The 10,831-nt window shown below is 34.3% G+C and overlaps 2 pseudogenes; both read left to right on the plus strand.

Annotated features, from left to right (window-relative positions):
- The first annotated feature begins 1,262 nt into the window (after positions 1-1,262).
- Positions 1,263-1,974, plus strand: LOC107019223 (annotated as a pseudogene).
- A 7,324-nt stretch (positions 1,975-9,298) lies between these two features.
- On the plus strand, positions 9,299-10,027 carry LOC107019231 (annotated as a pseudogene).
- Positions 10,028-10,831: the final 804 nt, after the last annotated feature.

The following is a 10,831-nucleotide window of genomic DNA, read 5'->3' on the forward strand; positions in this document are numbered from 1 at the left end:
CCACATCCTGAAAAGAATTTAAGTTTGTTATCAAAAAATATTTTCAATTTCAAAAATTATTTTCTACTCTACTAAAATAAAAAATATTTCTCAAAAATATTTTCATTCATAAACCAAACGCTAAAAATCTTTTCTAGAAAATATTTTACTCAACAATCAAATATGAGAAAATAACTAAAAATCTACTTGTTTTTAGAAAAAAAACGTCTCAGTAAATATTTTCTACGAAAATCATTTTTCTTCGTACCAAACACACCCTAAGAAGAAAAAATATTTTCTTCATTTTTATTTCTTAAAGTGATTTTAGAAGAAATAAACAAGAATAGTGTTCTTTGATATTTATGGAGAAGATGTGTTTAAAAAAATATATATGTTTGAAAAATGCATCTTTACCCCATTTCGAAACTATAAGAGCATTTCTGGATCAAAGTATTAACTGCGAAGACATGTTTGAGCCAAAGTATTGACAGTAACATTCTTGTTCCTTTCACATAGTTTAGAGATATTTTTTACCCTTTTCCTTTAAAATATAATAAATAATTTAATACGACATCAAATTTCTAGAACCTATGTTAGGTGGGCGGAAATTTATGGAAATACATGCCTAGAAGCATATTGAGACAACCATTTAATTTGGCCAAATACATAAATAGATCGCTAAATTTGTTGAGTTTTTCCTTTCAGGTACCTTAACTTTGCTATTTTGCTATTGAATTATTGAACCACCAATAATTTGTTCCTTTTAAACACTGTTGGCTGATGTGGGACCAGATTTTGTGAGGGGAATATATTGATAGATGATACATACGTTTTTCCGGAATTATTAGTCCAATTGATAGTGAAATTGTTCAAGAATAATTTTGTTTTAGTTGAAATCATTTGAACACATTAGAAAACAAATAAGACTAACTCACGGTTTGTCTTCATTCTTTTAATCAAAATTATTACAATACGAACATAATTGAAGGCATTTTCAATAGAAAAGCCGATCAAAATCAACCAATAGCTTAGGGATGGATTTAATAAACTCAACATCTAGGTGTGTTTCACTAACTATTTTTGGCTTGTAACTTCCATAACTTTTATCTAAAAATCAAATAATTTAGATATAAATATATTTTTTGCCTTAACTTTAATATTTATAAGACAAAATAAAAGAAAATGTTATGTCAAAATATAATAATGATGCGATAATACCACCGGTTCATGCAAAAAACCATTTAAATAAGACACTATTCTAAACTTTTCTCCGAAATCCCGTCATGTCGACAGAGGCCACCCTTCCTGCCGCCGGTAACCGCCGGTCCTACCGGTTCTAAAACTGCAACAATGCCTTTCACGTAACCACCACTGTCGGCGTTACCTCCTCCTTTCGTTGCCCTCGCTCCTTTCATCGCCACCTCCTCCCTAATTACAGCATTGCCAGTTTTATACCTTTTCCTCAATATTTAAATCTTACCAATTATACCCATTCCACCAATGATTCTGTTACTTATAATTATTCCAATTCTGACACTGAATTCGATGAGAGTGATTCCGACGATCTTTTGTTTGAGTTATTTAACCCACCTCGATTCCGTTCTCCGACTCTACAATCGTTTCTCAACTCACTTCCGAGTGTGAAAATCAATGAATTATCGAAAAAATATTCTATTTGTATGGAGAAATTTGGAATTGATATGGAAGTGAGTCAATTGCCTAGTAAGCATTTTTTTCATAATGATTGTATTATCCCTTGGCTTAATTGCAGTAATACTTGTCCACTCTGTCTGTTTTAATTTCCGCAAGAAGATGAAAATGAAATTGAAGTAATTTTGGATGGTGAAATTGGTGGTAGAGAATTTCGAGAAAATTTCACAGTATGAACAACATCAACCTTGACTGAAGTTGGTGAGGATGATGATCTTAGAGAAAGGGATCAGGATGCAATGCGTGATGAAGACGGTGATATAATGATGGTTGATGCTTGAAGTTCAAAAGAGAAATATATAGACATGTATATAATTTTCTTGGGTATGATTTTATCTAAATGTGTTCTGATTTTGCGAAAAAGATCAAAATTTTAGTGGGAAATGAAGTATTATTTAGTTATCCTCTCTTATGCTGAAAAATAGGATATATATGTTATATTATAGGATCAAAATTTAGTTGATGTTCATATGTGGAGGTTTTTGTATGCATTATATAGAGATTAATATTTGTTATGAACATTGAAACTCTTTTGGTGGTAGTTCACTATAGCATTTTTATATGTACATACACCCACATTGAACCCTTTATGATACTTGAATCTACTGTAAATTTCTGTATGGAAATTTTGATTTGGTGATCTATGAAACTTGCCATGAAGCACGTATTGCTAAGGATTTCAGACCTTTTATACGTAAACACGGGAAAGAAATGATAAGTACAATTGCTAAGGATTTCAAACTTTGGAAAAGAGGTTACAAGAAACAAATAGTGAATGCAACATAGAATTGGTCATTGTTGTTGGATGTAACTTTTAAAACCTGACCTATTTCTACCTAATGCTTCTTGTTTGTAGTACCTATTCGAATAATGTGGTAACTCATGGAAAGCTTCGAAGAATGGTATTTTGCTTAACCAGATGCAGAGGCAAGACTGCCAAGGTTAACTATTTGAGTCTGCTTGGTGGAAGGTGCATCAGTGTCCGTACTAGTAAATATGGGGAGTTGGTTGTTGCTATTTCCCTTGTGAGCGGTGGGGGTGTCCGGATCTTATTTTCACTACGTCATGTCAGTAGTGGTCAACTTTTAAGCATTTCATATTTTGTACAACTAGAGGAAATGAGAAAACTTTACAGTTGAGAGCATCAATTAGATTAATTATTAGTCCATACTAGTGACTTAGAGATAGAAAGCTCTTCTATGTTCAAGATTATCATGTTAAGACATTCAGTATCGTGAAGTATTTCTTCAAACTTTCCATTGAATTTTTATAAGGTTCTATTTCATAATATTACTTCAATCAAGAAGTATGCTCTTTTACAGAAAATGTATATGCTTCTTTTATTGTTTTGTTATAAACAAGAAATGAGTGATGATTCCCGCCCCATGTGTTCCTATTATGTTTTTGATCTGATTCAATTGCTTCAAATGTAGGTAACAGAGGTGAAGTCGATATGTATGGCATATACGATCTTCTTGGTAATGCCATTAATTCTTAAGTTTTTTTGCATTCCCAACTGTATTCAGTTGATCTTCCATGTTAAGTACAATATAGTTTTGAGGTCACTGTTAATGGTAAATGATGATTCTTTATACTTATGGTTTGAATTTAATCTTACATTTTGAATTTGTAGAAGGCATGGTATAAGTGTCACAAATGTTTTGAAGATAATTCATCCAAGAATCCCTAATGGGAATCAAGAAACTTATTTGAAACTTGGAACCTAATGGGTGAAAGGAACCCAATAGTGAATTCCCACATGCCAGGTGATGAATTCCGCGGAGAAATCGTTAGATTATGGGGCCGGAACTGATGGAACCTTGCTTAGTTATTGAACTTGGGTTCTTGACCTTTTTTCTCTTCTCTTGCTTCTAATTTCAATGATTTGATTAATGATTTGACGTAGGTAAGTTTTAGTTATGTTTCTAGGCTTAAATTGAGTAAAATCTCATGATATAGGGTTTAAACGACGTATCTTAGGGGTTAAAGAAATATGAAAAGACCAAAAGACTCCTGAATTACTTATTTTCGGAGTGATCAACGCATTGGACTGACGAGTCATCTTTCAATCTATGGTCCGTAATTTTTGAGTCTGCTCGACATGCCTTCACTAAAATGAGCATAACTTTTGACGCGGAGGTCTTATTTTAGCAAACTTGTTGGCCTTGGATAGAGGATTCAATTATCTATCATATCATAGGTAATGTAACACCTGGTTCCTTTTGTTATAGGATTAATGACCATTTGAAGTTGACATAGTAAAAAAATCCCCCCTAACTGAATGTTAACCTTTACCTACGGTCGTAGACCTACGGACCGTACTGATCAATCGTGGTTCATGCAAGAGGCTGGGTAATGAGGTCTTGATCCACGGACACAGACCACGGATCGTGATCTGACTTACGAACCGTAGTTCTATCCGTGGGTCGAGACTTCATTTATTTTCTGAGCAGGATTTTGGGGAGGGTTGTAGTGGCGAACTACGGACTTACAGCACGGGCTATAGATCAGACTATGGTCCGTAGATGATGACTGTAGGTTAATCCTGCAAATTTCTAAAAAGCTAACTTCTGGTTTGTTTTTGGATACTGGGTGTTACAAGGCTAGACTTTAGCGGGGGGTAAATTATCTCTCGAGCCACTTACCCCTAATCAAATAGATTTGTTTCAAACACCGAGTTGCAGCCTTTAAGAACAACCTCTGCCTTAAACCAATCACTCTTTCGATCTGAAAGTGTGGGAAAGGGACTAGGATTCACTGTCTAGAGTTGAACCCATGATGAACCAATAACAACCGGCTATAAACTTAATAGTCTTAGTTATAAAACCGTCTCTAGCAATACAAAAACACTAAGGTGAAATCGTATTTGCAACTACAACCTCATTTAGTTCAAACAAAACTGCAAAGTGAAATCACATTTTAAAAAAGAATATACTAACAATAAGCAACATGCAACAATAGATTTAACTCATATTCACAAAATCACACCCCAAGAATTGGGGTTTTAGCTAGACATAGAAAAAGGGAAGAAAATGGTACCAAGTTGAAGTAACATCAACTAGGTTTGATTTATTTTCGCTTCAATCAAGTCTAATATGAAGAATTTTCAACACGCACTTTTAATTTCTTCAAGATGAGAATCTTAAAATCTCCAAAGTTCTTCAGAAAAGTTTTCCAAGAGCTCTCCAAAACTTAAATTAGAAGCTAAGTCTAAAAATTATTGTTTAAAACTATGAAATTAGATACCAACCAAAAAATATTAACAAGTATTTAGAGTTTTCAAAAAGTTATGGTGCAAAGGACTACTCGGTGCAGTTACTCGGGATCGCCGATCCACTCAGTAATCCCTTTTTGGGTATATTTATCGTTGTCTTGCGTTACCCTACAACATCTTTGTGTTTGGATCATTTGGCGACATAATACTACTTCGTGGAACTGCTCGGTGACACACCACCATTTGATCCCTTCCTCCAGGGCTCAACTCATTGGAACAGAAGGAGGAGTTGATACCCTTTGGAGACATGCCAAACGGGTATAGCCATCCTTAGTCCTTCTCTTCTTCATTCTTTCAACCGCCTCTGTTCCTTTTTGCTTGATATTTTCCATGCCTTTGTGTCCAAGTCTGAATACATGAAACTCGATTTATTCTATCAGTTTTAGAGAAGAAATGCATTTGTACACTAAACCTATCAAAATATAGCCTTGAATAAGGCCAAATTGTGGACTCATAAGTCTCAAAATGGAATTTTGTCAATTTCACCAGTCTCGTAATGTGTAAATTGGTCTAGGAGGGTTGTCTATTTGAAATTTGGAGTCTTTTCATGGAATTGATGTCCTAAGTGGAAATTTGTAAAATTTTAGCATGTGGGTTGATTTTGGTCAACATTTCAGGTTTGGATGCTCGAATCCGATTTCTCTAGTTTCATTGAATTTAGGAGATTGTTATTGTCCTAGAGGAGGTCGTGGATAAACTTTCTAAGCTCATGAGCTTAATTTAGCATTTAGACATTATGCTTTTTCCTTATGATTTTCTCAAATTTAGGGTCAAGGAGACCTTGAATTCATCTTTCAATGGTTCCCACCAATTCTTAAACATCGAGTTTAGTCAAGTGAATATCTGGTTTGTGTCTATGGGGTACCAAAAAAATCTTGAGGAATGAATGAGAGTTTTCTGGTTTGCAGATACCGGTGTGCTTTGCTTTAGAAACGGAGCATCTCATTTTCACGAGCATTGTTTTAGTAGTGATCTAGTCACGTTCGAGAAGAGTCAAGTTCCCCTAAAACTTGCATTCACGAACATCCACTCACTTTTGCAATTTTTACGATAGCAAAAGGTGGCTCATAAAAGTAAGAGGCCCAATTCTTGTAGGAACTCGTGAAGATTGTCTTAGTGACCGTACGTTCACTAAAGTGTTAATTGAGAGAGTTTCGACATGAAATTTCACTGTTTTGCACCCATTTTACCCTATTTTTTGTTTGGAAAACCCCTGGTGGGTACTTTTAAAGAGATTTTTCATGTTGAATCATTTGGGTAAGTCTTTTTAACCCTAAAACATCAGTTCCCTATTATCATGTTTTAACATCAAAAATTGGAATTTTGATTGATAAAGTTAATGTTTTATCAAAAACATGAGTTCCAAGTTAAAATAGTGATTCTAAACTTATTTTAAATTCTTTACCGAAATAGGTTTCACCAATGATTTCCATATGGCTTGGATATTATTTTCAAGAAAAGATTTTTGGATTCAAATTTCTTATTAGAATGGATTTTTGGGTTGATTTGACCCATTTTTCAAACTATATGATATGAATGTTGTTATTTATAGAATCTTATTTTGACTAACTCTTTGATTAGGTTTTGTGGATTTGAAAATTGTTTGAAAGCAAAATCGCAAGTCTTAAATTAACTTTTGATTGAGTTACGGTAAGTGAACTTCTACACCTGGTAAATGACGTATAATATTGTATTTCCCGTCATTATATGTATTCATGAGTAATGGGAAAAAAGTGATGAATTAAATTACTCTGGTTGCTTGATCTTATCAACAAAAAGGGGATTCATAAAAGGGCAATGTGTTGATAGTCGTGTTTTGTTGAATCGCCTTGATAGTGATCCTTAATTGTTAATTGATGAAATGCTTTGATGACATTATTGTAGGTTAGAGTTGCTTGAGTCTATTGTCTCTTCCTCATGGTATGAAATTACCTATTTGCATTAATTCTTTTACGCTGTGATGAGACATGTGGTAATAAAGCCAATGACAAATGGTTTTGGCTGGTGATATTGTGCCGATGCGAAATGGTTGGAGCAAGTGACATTATACAAAGCTAATGAAAAAGGGTTTTGGCTAGTGATATTAATCTAATGGAAACGAAAGAGTTCAAGACTCAAAAAATATCAAAGTAAAAATATATTTAAAAAATTAATATGCCATTATATAGTCTTCATATATGTTAGGTGGACGAAGATTATATGGACAAACGCTCCTTCAAGAATTTATAGAAAAACATGTAAGGTTTGTTTAGTATTGATGAAAATGTTTTTCAATTATATTATCTTTTGTGGACTTAGGTATTTTGAAAATGCTTTCCAAATCAACTATTTTTTATCAAATTTAAGGAAAATGACTTCCCTTAAAAAAAGTAAGGAAGAAAATTTTCAAAATCATTTGGAACCTTACACATGTACTTTTTTTCCTAACTTATGTCTCGGGTACGGTTTTTAATATTAATACTAGTTCCAACTTCGGATTATTAATTCAAGACCCGATTTTCAATCTTAATTCAAGACCTAAATAATATGTTTTGGATCAAGTCACGTTAGATCTCGAGTTATAGTTAGTAGTTGAATTTTGGATTCAGTGTCAAGATCGAGTGCCGAGGTCATGTGTCATGAGCAGGTCTAGTCATAAATTAGTATTAGGGTAAATGGTCGGGTCTCAAGGTCGAGGTAAAGGTATCGTCTTAGGAAGATTCTCTAGTTAGGTGTTGGGTCTCGAGTTGAGCTTAGGTTTCAGGTTAGGGTTGGATCTTAGGCCTAAATCAGGGTTGGTTATGGGTTCAGGTCAAGTCTCAGGTCGAGTCTTCGGTCTACATCAGGTAAATTATAGAAGTGGGTCTCAGGTCAGGTATCTGGGTCGAGGTCTATTCTCGAGTTTAGTATCAATGTCTCAGGTAAGGTCTCAGGTATTAGGATCAGGGTTGAGTCTCAAGTTTTAGGATCAGGGTTGGGTCTCAGGTCAATATTAAACTTAGGTTGGGGTTAAGGTCAAGGCCAGGATCCAGTGTTGAGGTCGAGGTCTGGTGTCTATTTTAGATCCAGGGTCGAGTTCATGTTTTCTATATAGAGTCTCAGGTCTGGTGTCATGGTTGGGGTCAAGTCTGGTTCAGGTCCTAGGTCAGAGTCAGGGTTCAAATCTTAGGTTGGGTTTCGGGGTTAGATCAAACGTTAGGGTAAGATTCCTTTTCAAAAGTTAGGTCTTGAGTTGTACGTTTGGGTATGGAGTCGAGGTTAGATATTGGGTTAGGGTCAAGGTGGAGGTCGGGTTGGTGTTGGATTTGGGTCTCGGATTAGGGTCGGGTCAAATTTCGAGGTTGGCTTTGGGTCTTAGTTTTCGGGTTGAGGTCGAAGTTGTGCTTCGTTCTTATGTCTCAAGTCAAGTTTCAAGTTCGGGGTTGGGTCAAGTACTGGGTCAAAGTTGAGGGTCTAATGTTGGGTTGGGTGTTGGGTCGAATAGAGTGCCATGGTCAGATTTATTTCAAAAGTTGGATCTTAAGTTGGATGTTGGGGTCGATTGTCAGGTAGGGTCTTGGGTTGGGCTAGGGGTCGGGATTGGTTCTCGGATCGAAATCAAGTTAGGGTGTTGAGTATTTATAATAATTTTAATGTAAGGTCTCTAGATGGGTTAGGTCTTAGATTGAGTCTTGGGATCGTACCCATATTCAGGTCATGGTAAGGTTCAATTCAAGTTTAAATATCAGATCTCCTGTCAGGAGTAGGAGCCAGTTTGAGATCGAGTGTCGGGGTAGATGTTGAATTGATTATGGGGGTTGATTTTAAGGTCAAACACTATTTTTCTAAAAAAGGTACTTTCTACTATCTATCCTAAAATAAATATATTTTCAAAAAAATATTTTTTATTCACCAATCATACACTAGAAAATATTTTCTAAAAGATATTTCACTAAACTACCAACCATGAGAAAATAAGTTAAAAACAAACTTATTTTCAGACAAAATATTTTCAAGGAAATTATATTCCATGAAAAACATTTTCCTTCATACCAAACACACCCGTAATGTAGTCAAAGATATGTTTTGCAAGCCATTTAATTAAATAGAATAGTTTTTTTAAATTTCAATCTAGTCAAAGATATATTTCACAAATCTATAAATAAAATAGAATATATTTTGAATATATTTTTGACCTTAACTCTAATATTTATGACATACTGTTTTATAGAAAATTATAATAATGATCATTTATTCCACCTGTTCGTGAATAAAACAATTTAAATGGACATTTTTAAAACTCATTTGCAAAAATAAAATAAGAAAAAGTTAGTAGTGCCTCTAGAAAATCGAGAAAGAGGAAACCAAAAGTCTGTCATGTCAAGAGAGGCCACCCTTTCCACCGCTGGTAACCTTCGTTCTTACTGGTGCTACAACTGCAACGATGCCTTTCATATAACCCCAACCGTTGACATCAGCTCCCCCTTCAGTTTCCGTCGTTGCTTTTATCTTCACTTCCTCCCTAATTACACCATTGCCAATCATACGCCTATTTCTATGATTTTACCCTTTCCACCACAAATTCTGTTACTTTTGATTATTCTGCTTCTGAAACAGAAATTGATGAGAGTGATTTCGATGATCTTTCAAATGAGTTGTTTTACTCAACTCAATAAGAATTTCTTAACTCAACTCATGTCCTTTCTTCGACTCATAAATCATTTCTCAACTTACTTTCGAGTGTGAAAATCGATGAATCATCGAAAAATGTTCGATTTGTATGGAGGAATTTGAAATTGATACTGAAGCAAGTCAATTAACTTGTAAACACTTTTTCGTATTGATTGTATTGTCCTTTGGTTGATTCAGAGTAATACTTGTCCACTTTGCAGGCATTAATTTCCTAATGGAGATGAAGATGAAATTGGAAAGGACCTGCAAGTCACTTTGAATGGTGAAATTGGTGGTAGTGAATTCAAGATAAAATGTTTCTCTAGAATCAATAACACCAATCTTGAGTTATATTGGTGAGGATGTGATCTTAGAGACATGGATCAGAATGAAATGTGCGATGAAGATGGTGATATAGTGATGATTGATTCTTGAAATTTAAAAGAGAAACATATCGACATGTATATAATTATCTTTTTGGGTATGATTTTATCTATAGAATCTTTTGATTTTTCCACAAAATATTAACATATTAGTGGAAAGTAAGTTTTATAAAACACTCAATATGTTGAATATTCTGAATGTGTAGGTTAAACATAAATATTGAACTTGTTGGATGGAAGATACATGATGGATTGACCAAGTAAATAACATGAAATATGTTAATATTGTTTGCCCATATAATGATCTGAAATGACTGAATTATGGGAGGTGCTACTAATAGACGGATAACCATATAAGTAAATATGTGGAGTTTACCCCATTAAAAGGCTCCAATGTACTTTATCAAGGCATAAAGGTTGGTCTAAGCTTAAGGTGGATCCACTAACCTAATGTTGATCCACTAAATGTCTATAAAGACTAGGGAGTCTGCCTAAACTGATGGGAGACCTTTTAAATCCTATGGTGACATGTAGTTCTTGAACTTAGAGATTGCAACTAAAGAACCTAGCAGACGTTCAAAGTTATCCTTCATTCCTAACTCTGCTCGATGCTAAATAAAACCCCCATGAGCTAATTGTTTCGATTAATATTGAAGACACTTTATGTGAAAGTATCTAAAATCATAAAAAATAATCTGAAAGCATGCATTCTGAAATTACATACTTCAAAGTCACCAAAATATTTGCATAATTTGGGTTCATGGAAACACCATTTAAATCATGGAATTATAAGCAAAACATGCAATTAAAGTTAAATCATGAAAGAGAAACGTAACTACATTAAGTGCCCAAAACA

The sequence above is a fragment of the Solanum pennellii genome, chromosome 1 (genome assembly GCF_001406875.1).
Source record: "Solanum pennellii chromosome 1, SPENNV200".
NCBI classification, from domain to species: Eukaryota; Viridiplantae; Streptophyta; class Magnoliopsida; order Solanales; family Solanaceae; genus Solanum; species Solanum pennellii.